Raw genomic sequence first — 12561 nt, 5'->3', positions numbered from 1 at the left:
TTTGTCAGTGGTTTATGTAGTCAATATCTAAAATGTTTGGAATCATTTGTAGTCATGTTAAAGGTGCACTACATTTTCAAAAGGACCCACAAATGTTCCGTACAAGTATAAACAATTAGGTTTAGGGTGTAGGGCTTAGTTTTATCCGCAGTCTTTGAAGGTTTTCGCTGTGGCTTTTGGTATTCATTCTGCTGGAGGATCCAAGCCCTCAGACAGACCACGTTTTTTTGGCACTTTGCAGAACATTTCATTCTAAAAAGCCTTTTGATATTCTGCTGTCTGAACCCCCGTGTCCCCATTGTGCCTACACAGCATCTCCAGACACTGTTGGTAACAAACGCGTGTCACCACGTGAGTCATTTCCATGTCTCTGAGGACACACGCCTACGGGTTTCAGTTGCTTGGTGTGGTGTCACTGTAATTGCTATTCACAGCACTTTGTGATCACGTAAGCTTCCGGAAGTGTCTCATTTGCATCCTTATAGTGCTTGATAAGACTCCAACTCCTATGTAAATCTATTACATCCTTTTGTTATGCTATTATTATTTTGGGTTCTTTTTATTCTCCCCCCCCCCCCCCACCATGCCCACCTCAACTCTGTCTGACTGAATTTCAGGTTAATAATTATCACAATACAAATGACCGAGTGTTTCAAAATGTCCTGTTTCACAGCAAAAATTCTTCCATCATCAAAAGGCACCGAGATTCACCGCAAGCATAGGAAAAATTAATATGTATTATATTAATGGATGTACGGAGTCACTGATGATGTAGTGGTACACCCCCCTGCCTTTGGTCCGGGCAGCATGGGATCGATTCCCACTCGGTGTTGGTGTCAATATCTTCCATGCGACTGACTGGCGACCAGTTTAGTGCGCAGGCCGCGTTTCGCCACAAGCTAGTTGGGATAGGCACCAGCTTTCCCGCAACCCTTGTGAGGATAAGCAGCTTGGACAATGACATGACACATTAATATATGTCATGTCTATATAATCTATTTGCATCAAAAAGCCGAGAGAGCTTGTGACTTACCAAAAAGCTCCAGTGATCTGTCCAAGGATTTTTCCTAGAAGCTTAGTGGCTCATCAGTTTGCGTTCAGGGAATTCCAGTCTCTGATTTCAAGTTTTTTTCAGTGATCATTGTAGGGTTTTCTTTTTTACAAAAGAAAGGTACAAACTATTTTGCCTGCAAGGTGTGTGAAAAATCAAGAACACTGTTCCTGCAGTGAAAGATGGAGAAGGTTCCTATGCCACTCCTGGCACAGGGTGACTTGAATCAGTCCAGAGTACAATCAATCAAATTATAAAAAGCATCCCGTAGTTACTATAAATGTGCTTCCCTGCATCAGAAACAAGGTTTCAGCTGCAGGTCGTGAGTTCTCTGTCCGTACAACGTATAAATACCCAGCACACATTTCAAAACACTTGAGAATGTCTGAGAATGAAACTTGGGCTATTCTGAAATGGCATTTTAATGGAAGATATGAGCACAGCCATCACAACTTATTTGTTTATTATTTCCAAATTGCTTTTCATCATATTTGTGACAGTCATTTGCAGGAATATTTGTTGTGTAAATGCAAACAATATGGAATAACAAAAATGGTTTGGAAGGTCAGCATAATTACATGAGTAATGCCAACCGTGTTTATTTGAAAAATCATTTTTTGACCAAAACAGTAGATTATTTTGGTATGTATTGAATGTGAGTATGGATATACTGAGTTCTGGCAACATGCACGAGGTCATTTCATGGTTCATTTGACTGACATACTGCGCCCTTTGTCATTGGAGTGTTGTATCATTGCAACAACAACAAAAAAATCACATTATTTTCTTATTTGTCATGCTTATACTGTTCTTTCACACACCTTTTACTCTTTGTGATAATGCACCCTAGTGTGTGTGTGTGTGTGTGTACATGTGCATTTGTGCATGCACTGTAATTGGAAATTTGTTAGTAAATGAATAGGGCACATGATGCAGTTACAGTTAATTATAAAAAATACATCATGCATCTGTGAGCCTATTCTATTCCATTCCAAAATACTGTAACAAACAATTGGCCATGACTTTAAAAACTGTGACAATTATTTAAAGCATGAATCAATATAATAGATATCTTTATTTTTTGATCAAGGGAGTAAGCCGCTCTCATGACTTCATGGAGACCTTCACTCCAAAAAAACAAACAAACAAACAAACAAAAAAAACATATTGTGGCATCAAGAAAGCCACACAGAAACAACCTGGAGGCTATCTTGCAGTAAAGCACTAAACACCTTCATCAGTGTATCCAAAAATAGCAAGTAATCACTCTAGACCATTATTATGAATATGGGGAGTAGTCTATATTCTCAATCATGGTCATGAATGTAAAGTCATTTCTCACTTCTCCCAGTAGAAGGCGCTTCTTGGGAGGGTTAAGGCCAATAAACTGCACTCTGTTTTACCAGCAGATGTCGCTGTCGAGCTGTGTACAATAACACACGTACTCGCGTTTGACGCACGTACACAGTTTCGTCTGTCCAGGATGCGGAGCCATGCTCCTGAGATGAGATTTATAATTTCCCAATACAGTACAGTATTTCCTTCTTGGAAATGTTAACTATTTGAACATTTACTATTTCAATACTCAATTCAAACAGTGACTTAAATCAACATTTACTCATATTTGGGGCTGATTGAATGCAGTGTTACTAAATGTTATTGGTTTTGACAAAAATGCACTTGTACGGGACTGGTGAACTATAAATTATTTACATTACACTCTTGGAACTGAGGTGGCCATTTGTTGATGCGGTTCCATTTATACACCACAAATCTAGATTAAACCAAAAATATGACTTCTGCTCTGTCCATTATTAAAAACTCTCACCAAAAGTTAGTCGGGGCTGGACAGCAGCATTTTTCTGAAATCATCAGTAAAAACTTCAACAATACTGACCACTCTGTTACAACAAATAATGAATTGCCCACTTCAGTTTGGCGAGTTTACTAAAAGTCTTAACGCACATGTCATTGAGCCGCTTGTAAAAAAAAATAATAAAAAAATAGAACGCCAGACTCTTCCATTTTAACGAGCCACTGATGGTGCAGTGGTACACACACCTGCTTTTGGTGCAAGCAGCGTGGGATCGATTCCTGCTCAATGATGGTGTTGATATCTGCCCTGCGACTGGCTGGTGACCAGTTCGGGGTGTAGTCTACGTTTGCTGGGATAGGCTCCACCTCCCTCCCCGGATAAATGCAGAGGGGTTGCGTCGGGAAGGGCATCCGGTGTTAAAACGGTGCGAAACAAATATGAGCATTCATCTGAGATGACACGCTGTGTTGACCCCTAATGGGACAAGCTGAAAGAAATACATATTGTACATACATACACTTCCATGCTAACAAGCTATACACCCATCTCAAATCTCCCTTTCATAGCCAAGATTGATGAGAAAGTCAATTTTGCAATTTCTTGAACTTAAATGGGATTTTTGACAAATTTAGTTCAGTTTTCCGAACTTATCACAGTACGGAATCTGGTCAAAAGAAATGGTCCTTAAATGATTCAGGTCCTACTTACTCCAGTTTCCTCCCACATCCCAAAATCATGCATTAATTGGACAGTCTAAATTGCCCTTAGGTGTGATTGTGAGTGCAACTGTTGTCTGTCTCCATGTGCCCTGCGATTGGCTGGCAACCACTTCAGGGTGTGCCCTCCCTCCTGACCGTTGAGAGGCACCCCAGCACTCCTACAACCCTTGTGAGGATAAGCAGCTCAGACAATGGATGGACGGATGCTTTTGGTAATAAAAAATAGTATTGCTGTTCGTAAATAACTGGAATCACTATCTTTAAATACCAAAGACCAAGTCTGAAACCTTGGTGTTCTGCTAGATTATGACCTCACTTTCAACGGTCATATCAAATCAATGACAAAAACTGACTTTTAGCATCTGCAGAACATATCTAGAGTGAAAGCTTACATATGTCAAGCAGACCAAGAGAAGCTCATCCATGCTTTTATCTCAAGTATACTTGACGATTGTGCTGGTCTTCTGACTGAACCTCCCCCAAAGAGCATTTAACAGTTGCAGCTAATTCAGAATGCTACAGCTCGGGCTCTGACCAGAACAAAGAGGTCAGATTATATAACTCCAATTCTAAAGTCTTTACATTGGCTTCCAGTCAGCTTTAGAAGACATGTTAAAGTTCTGCTACTGGTTTACAAATAACTAAATGGTTTAGGTCCTGACTACATGAAAGAATTACTGATGGAATATAAACCCAGTAGGACTCTGAGATCGACAGACTCAGGTCAAATAGTGGAACACAGAGTCCAAAGCAAAGATGGTGAAACAGTATTTAGCTATTCGATTCTTCTGCAAAAAAAAAAAAAAAGGAACAAGTTGCCAACAGATGTGACGTCAGCCCCAAGTGAGAATGTTTTTAAATTCAAGTTAAAAATAAATATTTCTTTCACAGTACACTGTTTCAATTGCACCTTTATTTATTTATATTTCAGTTTTAAATTTCTACAAGCTGTTATTTGTCTTTGTTTTTAAATGCACTATAATTTATACTGTAAATAAATAGTCTTCGCTTTGCTTTATAATCACCATATTTCAGAATATGATAGGATGATACCAAATGAAGACAGAAACTCTTCTCACCCAGACATTAGGAAGTAGAATGTTTTATTTTCAAAAACTAACTTTATGTGATTTTTGTTAAAACACTCAGTATGCTTTAACAGTATTACGTAAGTAAAATGATCTGTGAAAAAAATCTCCCCCTTTTGGCCCCATTTGTTTCACATTTGATTTTAAATTAGCTTTTAACCACTGCGCCTGAGGAAAAGCAATCGGTCAGAGACAGTAGGCGTGACTGACATGGTGTCAATCATTCTCGCGTACTCACTGCGATGTTAGTGACTGCAACTATAGTAGTATATCCAGATCCGCTTAGTGACAAATATTAAATAGAAAGAACTGGACAAGACGACGCAAAGGTGAACATAGGAGCTGTCCAACTGGCAATTAACAACATTTCTGCAGACAGGCAAGCTCATCAACTTTCTTTTTTTAATTTATTGTACATTAAAAAAAACTTCAAAATTAATCATATTTCGTGTATAGTAACACACAATAATGAATGTATGAAAATGTAATCATGATTGTTTACATTCACAATGATCATATCTCAGAATTAAATTTTAATTTCACATTCATGTTAGCTTTCTATGCAGATTGACTTGGAAATGCTCAAATCATGTTGCCATTCTAGAAAAAAAAAATCAATACATTGTAAAAATGCAATATAGAAGCAAGCAACTGTTCCACATCCAGGAGAAATTCTGAATCAAGACTTATCTTAATGTGATAAAATCTAAAATGTTTCCATTAAATAAAACACATCATGCTTACCAGAGATGCTGATTATTAAATGTATAATTATGTGCAGCTTGTTGAAGAGTTTTACTCTGACCGACCAAGCAGTGGACAGAAAAATGCTGATGATCCTGTGGGCCACTCAGCCCTGTTAGCCAAATTTAAAATCTAATTGTCAAAACAACAACAACAATAACACTTCCATTGTTGACATAGTTTTAGATATGTTGGCCAGGCCTACTGATTCTGAAGGCCCAGGAGAGAGTAGATTGCCATGGCAGCACATAGAAGCTGAAATCTGATTGGACAAAAAGATCTAAAAATCTGTATCTGTAACATATTTCTGGAAACAGTTCCGTTAAGACAAATGCTAAAAAAATGACGACTGTTTGAAACAAGTCATTATAATATTATGGAAGAAATATTAAAATTTAGGGTGTAAATGTAGGTCAACGCTTTGAAAGTGTTAAGGCCAGCAAAGACGGCCTTTCTCAGTCACTCTGACATCACATCATTTTACCAATTATAGTTCGGGGAAAATTGCCATCTGATTCTTGTTACATTTGATTAAATGAATCAAATAATTTGTACTCAAATCTCAGTTTTTAGTACTACACACTGTGAATTCAATTTTATGTACTGTATGTATGCATGGATATATCTACCCGCATGTAAACCATGTACTGTATGTAGGTTTTCTATATATGTATTAAGAAACAGAGTCAGACTTGTGATATAGTTTATGGCATTGATTTCTTTAAACTGCTGTTTGTAGACACGGAATTTATGAGGAATTTATATCTTTTTTTTTTGGCAAAGGTGACAGAGTGTCAGTTGTCCTAAGGCCATCTGTTTGTGTGTGTGTGTGTGTGTGTGTGTGTGTGTGTGTGAGAGAGAGAGAGAGAGAGAGAGAGAGACAGAGAAAGAGAGAGAGAGAAAGAGACTTTCTCAGCAGTGGGTCAAAAGTGGGAGGTCATGACCTCAGTGACCCTGTGGGAGCGGAGATCATCAATCAACTGGAGGCTGGACAGAGCAGCAGGAGACACACACACTCACATTTACACATGCACACACGCCAAAGTACAGTAAAATAGACTCTCCTCATTGTGCCTGGAAAAAAAAATACACATCAAGGTTTAGCATTTTACGTCACATTAAATTGAAAAGGTCAAAAAACAGTGTATACATGAATGTATTTGTGTGAATAGTTTGATAAGATTCCCCTCCTATTTCTACTTTCTAATCAGACACCAAGACCTCAGACGTCGGCTTCTCTTTTTCCCTGTGCTCCTTCCATTTGATCCTGTTTCTTGCCTCCCTTAATCTATGCTTGTAAGTAAGCACACACACGCACACACATGCTGTAAGGTTTATCAGCCAGCACTTGCAGAGCGACAGACATGCTTTTTCTCTCTGCACCCATAGCACCTCCTCCTCCTCCAGCCTGTCCTGTTGATCAATGAGGAAGTTCTTGGGCCTCAACTATTAATCAGAGCCTATCGGTTATCTGTCTGCCGAACCAACCAATCACAGGCCACCGACAGCTGTGCCGTGAAAAATGTGCCCTGGTGGATTGGGGGGAGTTTAGAAGTGGGGGATGCTTGAGAGGAGGGAGGTGACCGAGCACTTTATCTCATCTGAGTCAGGTCACGGCTGCACAACTGCACTTTATGCGCTTTACAGTGGATCCTAACATCACATTGACCCCTCGTCATAATATAAGCCACACAAACAAATGCAAATCTGCTCATGTATGCAAGCTCCACCTATGAAGAAGAGCAATTGCAAAAGCGCTTATTTGTAAAGCAAGCTATTTCGGGAAACGCACATTGTACGCAATCCTTTGTATCTTTGGTTTAACACCTTGCTGAACCTTCTCCTTGACTCGTCTGCTTTTGTGTGGAATGGTTAAACGGGGAATAAACAAAATGGGTGGGATGGGAAAATGGGTGCTGTTTTTGAATTGATTGGTGAATGGAGGTTTGTCAAAAGAGGGCGCTTGGGCAATCCCCCACCACTGGCAAGTCACCTACAATCAGAGTAAAGCGGGAATACAAATATTTTATTTTACAATACAAATATTGGAAATTTTGTATAGAATAGTACGTTAGATGACTGTATAGTATGCAGTTAATGATTAATAAAATTGATTTGTTTATATTGGGTTGTCCCATTTTATTACCCAAAAGGACCCTTTGATGTTTTCCAGTAGACTTTACGCTTAAAATGAGGAAACTTCCAATAACAAAAACGAGTGCAAAAGGTGTGCTAAGTGCAATGTTTTTATAGAGGGGAAAGGCCAGGTCCTCACACCTCAAAGCTTCATCAAGGCGCCACCATCTCTCTTCTACATAATCACTGCCCTCACACTCATCCATTCACATCTTATTGCCATGATTAGATTATATCTAATGCTATTATTCTGCTCCCCATTCCCCTCTCTTCCCCTTTGTCTCCCTCTCTCCAACATCATGGATTCCTAGCAGATCTTATTAGTGTGTGATGTGCGCCAGGTCTCCAACATTGGATTTATGAACCTTCAGAATTTTCTCCTTTAATCTTCCTGTCCTCCTCCGTTCTCTTCCTGGATGTGTCCATCTATCACTTCCAGGGTTGGCTGGGCGGAAGAGTATTAATCCCTCCATCCCATCCCTCACTCCTCTGGACAGATGAGGTAGTACGAGGGAGGAAGATGAGGTTGCATGGGGGAGGAGGAGCGGTGGGTAAGGCACCCCAGATTGCTTTTCATAATGTTTCTCCACCATCGTGGCAATAATTTGGATGCAGATTTTCTCCATCGTAGGTCATTTCTTTGATAACTCCTACAGGTATCCGTATAAACGGCATAGATAATCTGCAAAATCTTGAGTTGGGTTGATAAACCACAAAGTGTGTGCGTGTGTGGTTGTGCATTCGTGCTTGTGTGTAAGTGAGGAGCTGTTTAAAAAAAATAATGCTAATTTAGTATTGGTACTGCAAGTGAGATATTGATTTAACTGTAGTTTATTATTGTCAGAGTACTTTGCATCGGTGTTGACCTGCACTGCATTACTTCACATGCATATCTCATATTGACTCGCATTAAGTTGTGCAGTAATGAATTGTCTGCCAGAACCTCTCATCTTGTGGGGTCTACAAATGATCCCAGTCTTTTTCAATACGTTGTTTATTGTTGTGCTCCCAAATAGTATCATGCTTACCCTGCCAGTTTTCCATGCAGGCAGCATGGTTTGAAATCCCACCTGTAATGTGCAAAAAATATCGGGATGTTTGGGGCTGACGGTGCTTTTTTTCAGATAGGGGATTGGAGTTGGGGGAAGTGTGTGTAGTGGGGAGGAGGGGGTATATGACTCGGACGCCATTTCCAACTCGAAAATTATACATTGACAAAAGAAAAAAAATCTTCTTCTTCAAGGAGTGCGTGTATGTTTCCCAATAAAAATATTTGTCGGCATTCTCTGATTGAATTCCCACACGTTAATTTGGAGACACCTCCTAATTTGGATTTCTGGGTGCATACCATATATAAACACCCAACATCACAAACAGCAACAGCAATTCATTGAAGACGTTGGAACATTTAATATGTTTTCTCCTTTTAGCCTTAAGTCTTCCAAAATGTGTTGGAGCAAACAGACTAAGGGAAAAGAAATATACAGTACATCAGCTCAGCAGTCGGGCTCAAGCCAAAACGCCCCCATCCATGCCTGCGCACTGACAGGTTGATTAAGGGGCGTGATAGATGCCCCTCTCTCTATCAGCCACTCTCCATCTCCTTCTTTCCCTCCACCCTTTCCCTCCCCCGCCATCCATCATGGCGGCTGGTGTAATTGCGGCTGCGTGGGGCAGGCAGAAGGAGCCTCCATCCATCTCCTTAACAACAAACAGTCATGAGGACGGATGGTGCTGCGCTCCCCAGTTAATCTCCATCTATAAGCGGGAGGGCAGGGATGTGGGGAGGGAGATGAAGAAAATAACAGAAGGGAGAGAAGTAGTGTTGCCTTACTATAAACAAAACGAGATGGCGAGGTGGATGACAAGGAAGGATGGTGGAGAAGAAGGTCAATTCTGCTACACGGAGAAAAGATGGTGAAATAAAGAAAGAGGAATGGCTCAGATTGAGGGGAGCAAAAGGAACTCTGGAGGAAAAGTTTGCCAACAACTGCAGCAGAACCAGCAGATATAGTCACATTTGTTGGTGGGGAAAATACGGAGGCTGAGCAAAGGAGTTAGGGGCCCAAAGTTTATGTCCATGAAGCCAGATGACCCAGAAACTGGAGAGGCACATGCTCATAAAAATGCGCTCTGTGCCCCCCACACACCTCTGACTGCCCCTTAACTTTTACCCTTCTGTGTTTCTTTCCCTCATCTTGGCTTTCTCCACTCACCTCCCTCCATCCACTCTGACATACAGGCAGTGGAGGGGTCACGGGTCTCTGATGTTTTGGGTGGTTGTGTAAGGTTTTCCAAAGGTCACGGCAGCCATATTTTCTTAATGGGCAAGTCACTGAAGTCAACAAGGCCGGGTGGCCGCGCACGCTACCCCTTTGCTTGCTATTGAGCCTCTGAGACTAAGAACAGACATTTGTTGAGTTCGTTGCTTTGCCCGATTAAATGGATTCATATTTCTGGTTTGTTGTCAACGGAGTCAGACGGGACAGCAAGATAGGATGCTTTTCATTAAAAAAATAAATACATAATTAAAAAAAGAAGACATCTAGGCAGTCTGAAATCTTATCCTTTGGGTCAGAATAAAACAAAATACAATTAGTTCTATAAATGAACCTTAATTATTCACACACAGGGTGATGCAGGGCCATGGAAAATGTAGTTTGGGATTAAGAGAAAAGAGCAGGAATATCCTTGGGAAAAAAAAAAGTTGCTTGGATGGCAGCACATTTACTCCAAAACCTGTGTGTACCTTTCAGGATTAATTGTGTCTTCACAGATGTGCAAGTTTCACTTTTTGCTAGTCTGTCTCAAATGAGCTCAAACTCAGTGACGCAGGAGCCATTTCTGTTTCTTGTTAATATGTGGGTTTTGCTTTGCATGGTACCTGTATTTGTAGAAATAACAAAGAACTGTGTTAACTGAGGTTGGTTTTCTGAATTGTTCCTGAGCCCATGCAGCAATATCCTTTACACAATTATGTTTTTTTTTTTAATGCAGTGCCGGCTGAGGGAATGAAGGTTACAGGCACCCAAGGTTGATTTTTGCTAACTGAGTGTTTTGGACATGCTTCTTTTATACATGGCACTTACCTGTTTCGATTTCACTGGTGGAATATTCCATACAACTGTTTTTTTTTTTGCACATTCATCAACTTTCCCAATCTTATGCATCAAATTCAAAGTGAGAGAATGTTTGCAAAAAAATCAAATCAAATAAATAAATAATGTTCATCCGTTTTGAACATTCAATATCTTGCATTTGTAGTGTTATCGGTTCAATATTGATTGAAAAGGATTTTAAAATCAGAATACTGCATTGTACACAATGTTCCAACTTGAGTGGATTTGGGGCTTGTACTTCGAAATAAAATGAAATCAAATGGTGATTTGATGTCAGTGTATTGATATTTGTTTAAAAGTAGTTATTTTATTTCCCATTTATATTTTACTGATCCCAACAATATTCTTGTACATTATTATTATTGCTTAAAACAAATGCAATTTAAGAGCTGTAACACTGCCTTTACAAAGACAGTATTTGTCAGATAATGAGGGAGTTATTTTTACTATGCTGGTTTTAGTTTGAAGTGGTTTAAAATAACATTTTCATACTCTGAGCTCAGTACAACCAAATTATGAGTAATATGTATCAGTATGGTGTAGTGCAGTTCTACAACGCAGCAAACCTTTGAAACATGTTAATCGTGAACATTATCTTATCGTAGACAGAATTCAAAAATGTTGTTCACAATATCGTTTGCAGACAGCCTACCAGTCCCTTTTATTTGAATGATTGTGAAAACACTAATTGAAAAACTACAAAACTTATAAATATAGCAAAAACGTTTTTTTGTTATATTTTGATGACAACTATTACTTTGTCCAGCACAAACTCATCAACAAATGGTGTTCTCATTAACATGTAAAAGGAAGTGTACGGGTGTAAGGAGTAAAAAAAAAAATAATAATAATAATTTGAGTTTGTGTAATGTAAATTCATGGGATCTACATCAATAGTTTATCACTGAAAGTGGAAATAATCACTCACATCAGACGTGTGGAAGCCACAGGACAGGAGGCAAAACATGAAGCTGTGGCTTGAAATCATAAAGCATCCACAAAACGTTTTTTTTTGTTTTTTGATTCATTGTTAACCACTTTTCTAACCCGTATTTGATGGTTGTTATATCAGCGACTGAGGGGCCTGTGATCAGGGGAAACAGCGCCCTGCAGAGTCAAAAGCCCCCCGGGCCCTTGCTGCATGAGCGCTATTGGTCTTTTCGCTCCAACTCCACGCTGCCCATGGAGCCTCCTGGACGGGGCGCCGATTGAAGTGCAGCCACCTGTTGGCCCCTCGCAGCGGGCCCACCAAAGAGAGACGCTTTGAATAATTACCATGTTGCTGCGTGTCATTTCAAACAGAAGACTCCCCCACCCTCTTCTTTTAATCACGTGAGTGAGATAACCCCCCCCCCTCCCACCACCACCACCACCAATTTTAACTGAAAATAAAACATTTGACACCACGGATGCACCAATTGGCAACATTCGGTCCGTGTCAAAAGGTTCATTTAGGATATATGCGCACAATCAACATTTTGACAGCTACTGCCAGGCTTTAACTTGCATGTCACCAAGCACACTTTAACTTTATTTATGACATGCAATGCATCCCAGTATTTTCCGCAATTAGCCTAATTCGCTTTCAGACTAAATGGGCCCTCGAGCAGACAAAGTATGACAGATTGCATCATGCGTGAACAAAACTAAAATAAAAATAATCACAGAATCTTGTCACAGTAGAGCAGACATGCATACTTTGAGGAGAATAAAGAGTTATCTGAAGGATGCGATTAAAAACGAAAAGACAACGAGTGTGGGGTCTTCTCTGGCGTGATAAGTAGCTGGAGGAGGCGTAAACGTAGCAGGGGAGGGGGCATTAGAGGAGAGGGGGAGCAACAGACCCCGTCGCGTTTTGACCCTCCAAAACCTTCCACCATCATCACGC

The sequence above is a fragment of the Syngnathoides biaculeatus genome, chromosome 8 (genome assembly GCF_019802595.1).
Source record: "Syngnathoides biaculeatus isolate LvHL_M chromosome 8, ASM1980259v1, whole genome shotgun sequence".
In the NCBI taxonomy this organism is placed as follows: domain Eukaryota; kingdom Metazoa; phylum Chordata; class Actinopteri; order Syngnathiformes; family Syngnathidae; genus Syngnathoides; species Syngnathoides biaculeatus.
The sequence above is the reverse complement of the archived record's forward strand: the minus strand, read 5'-3'. Positions refer to the sequence as shown.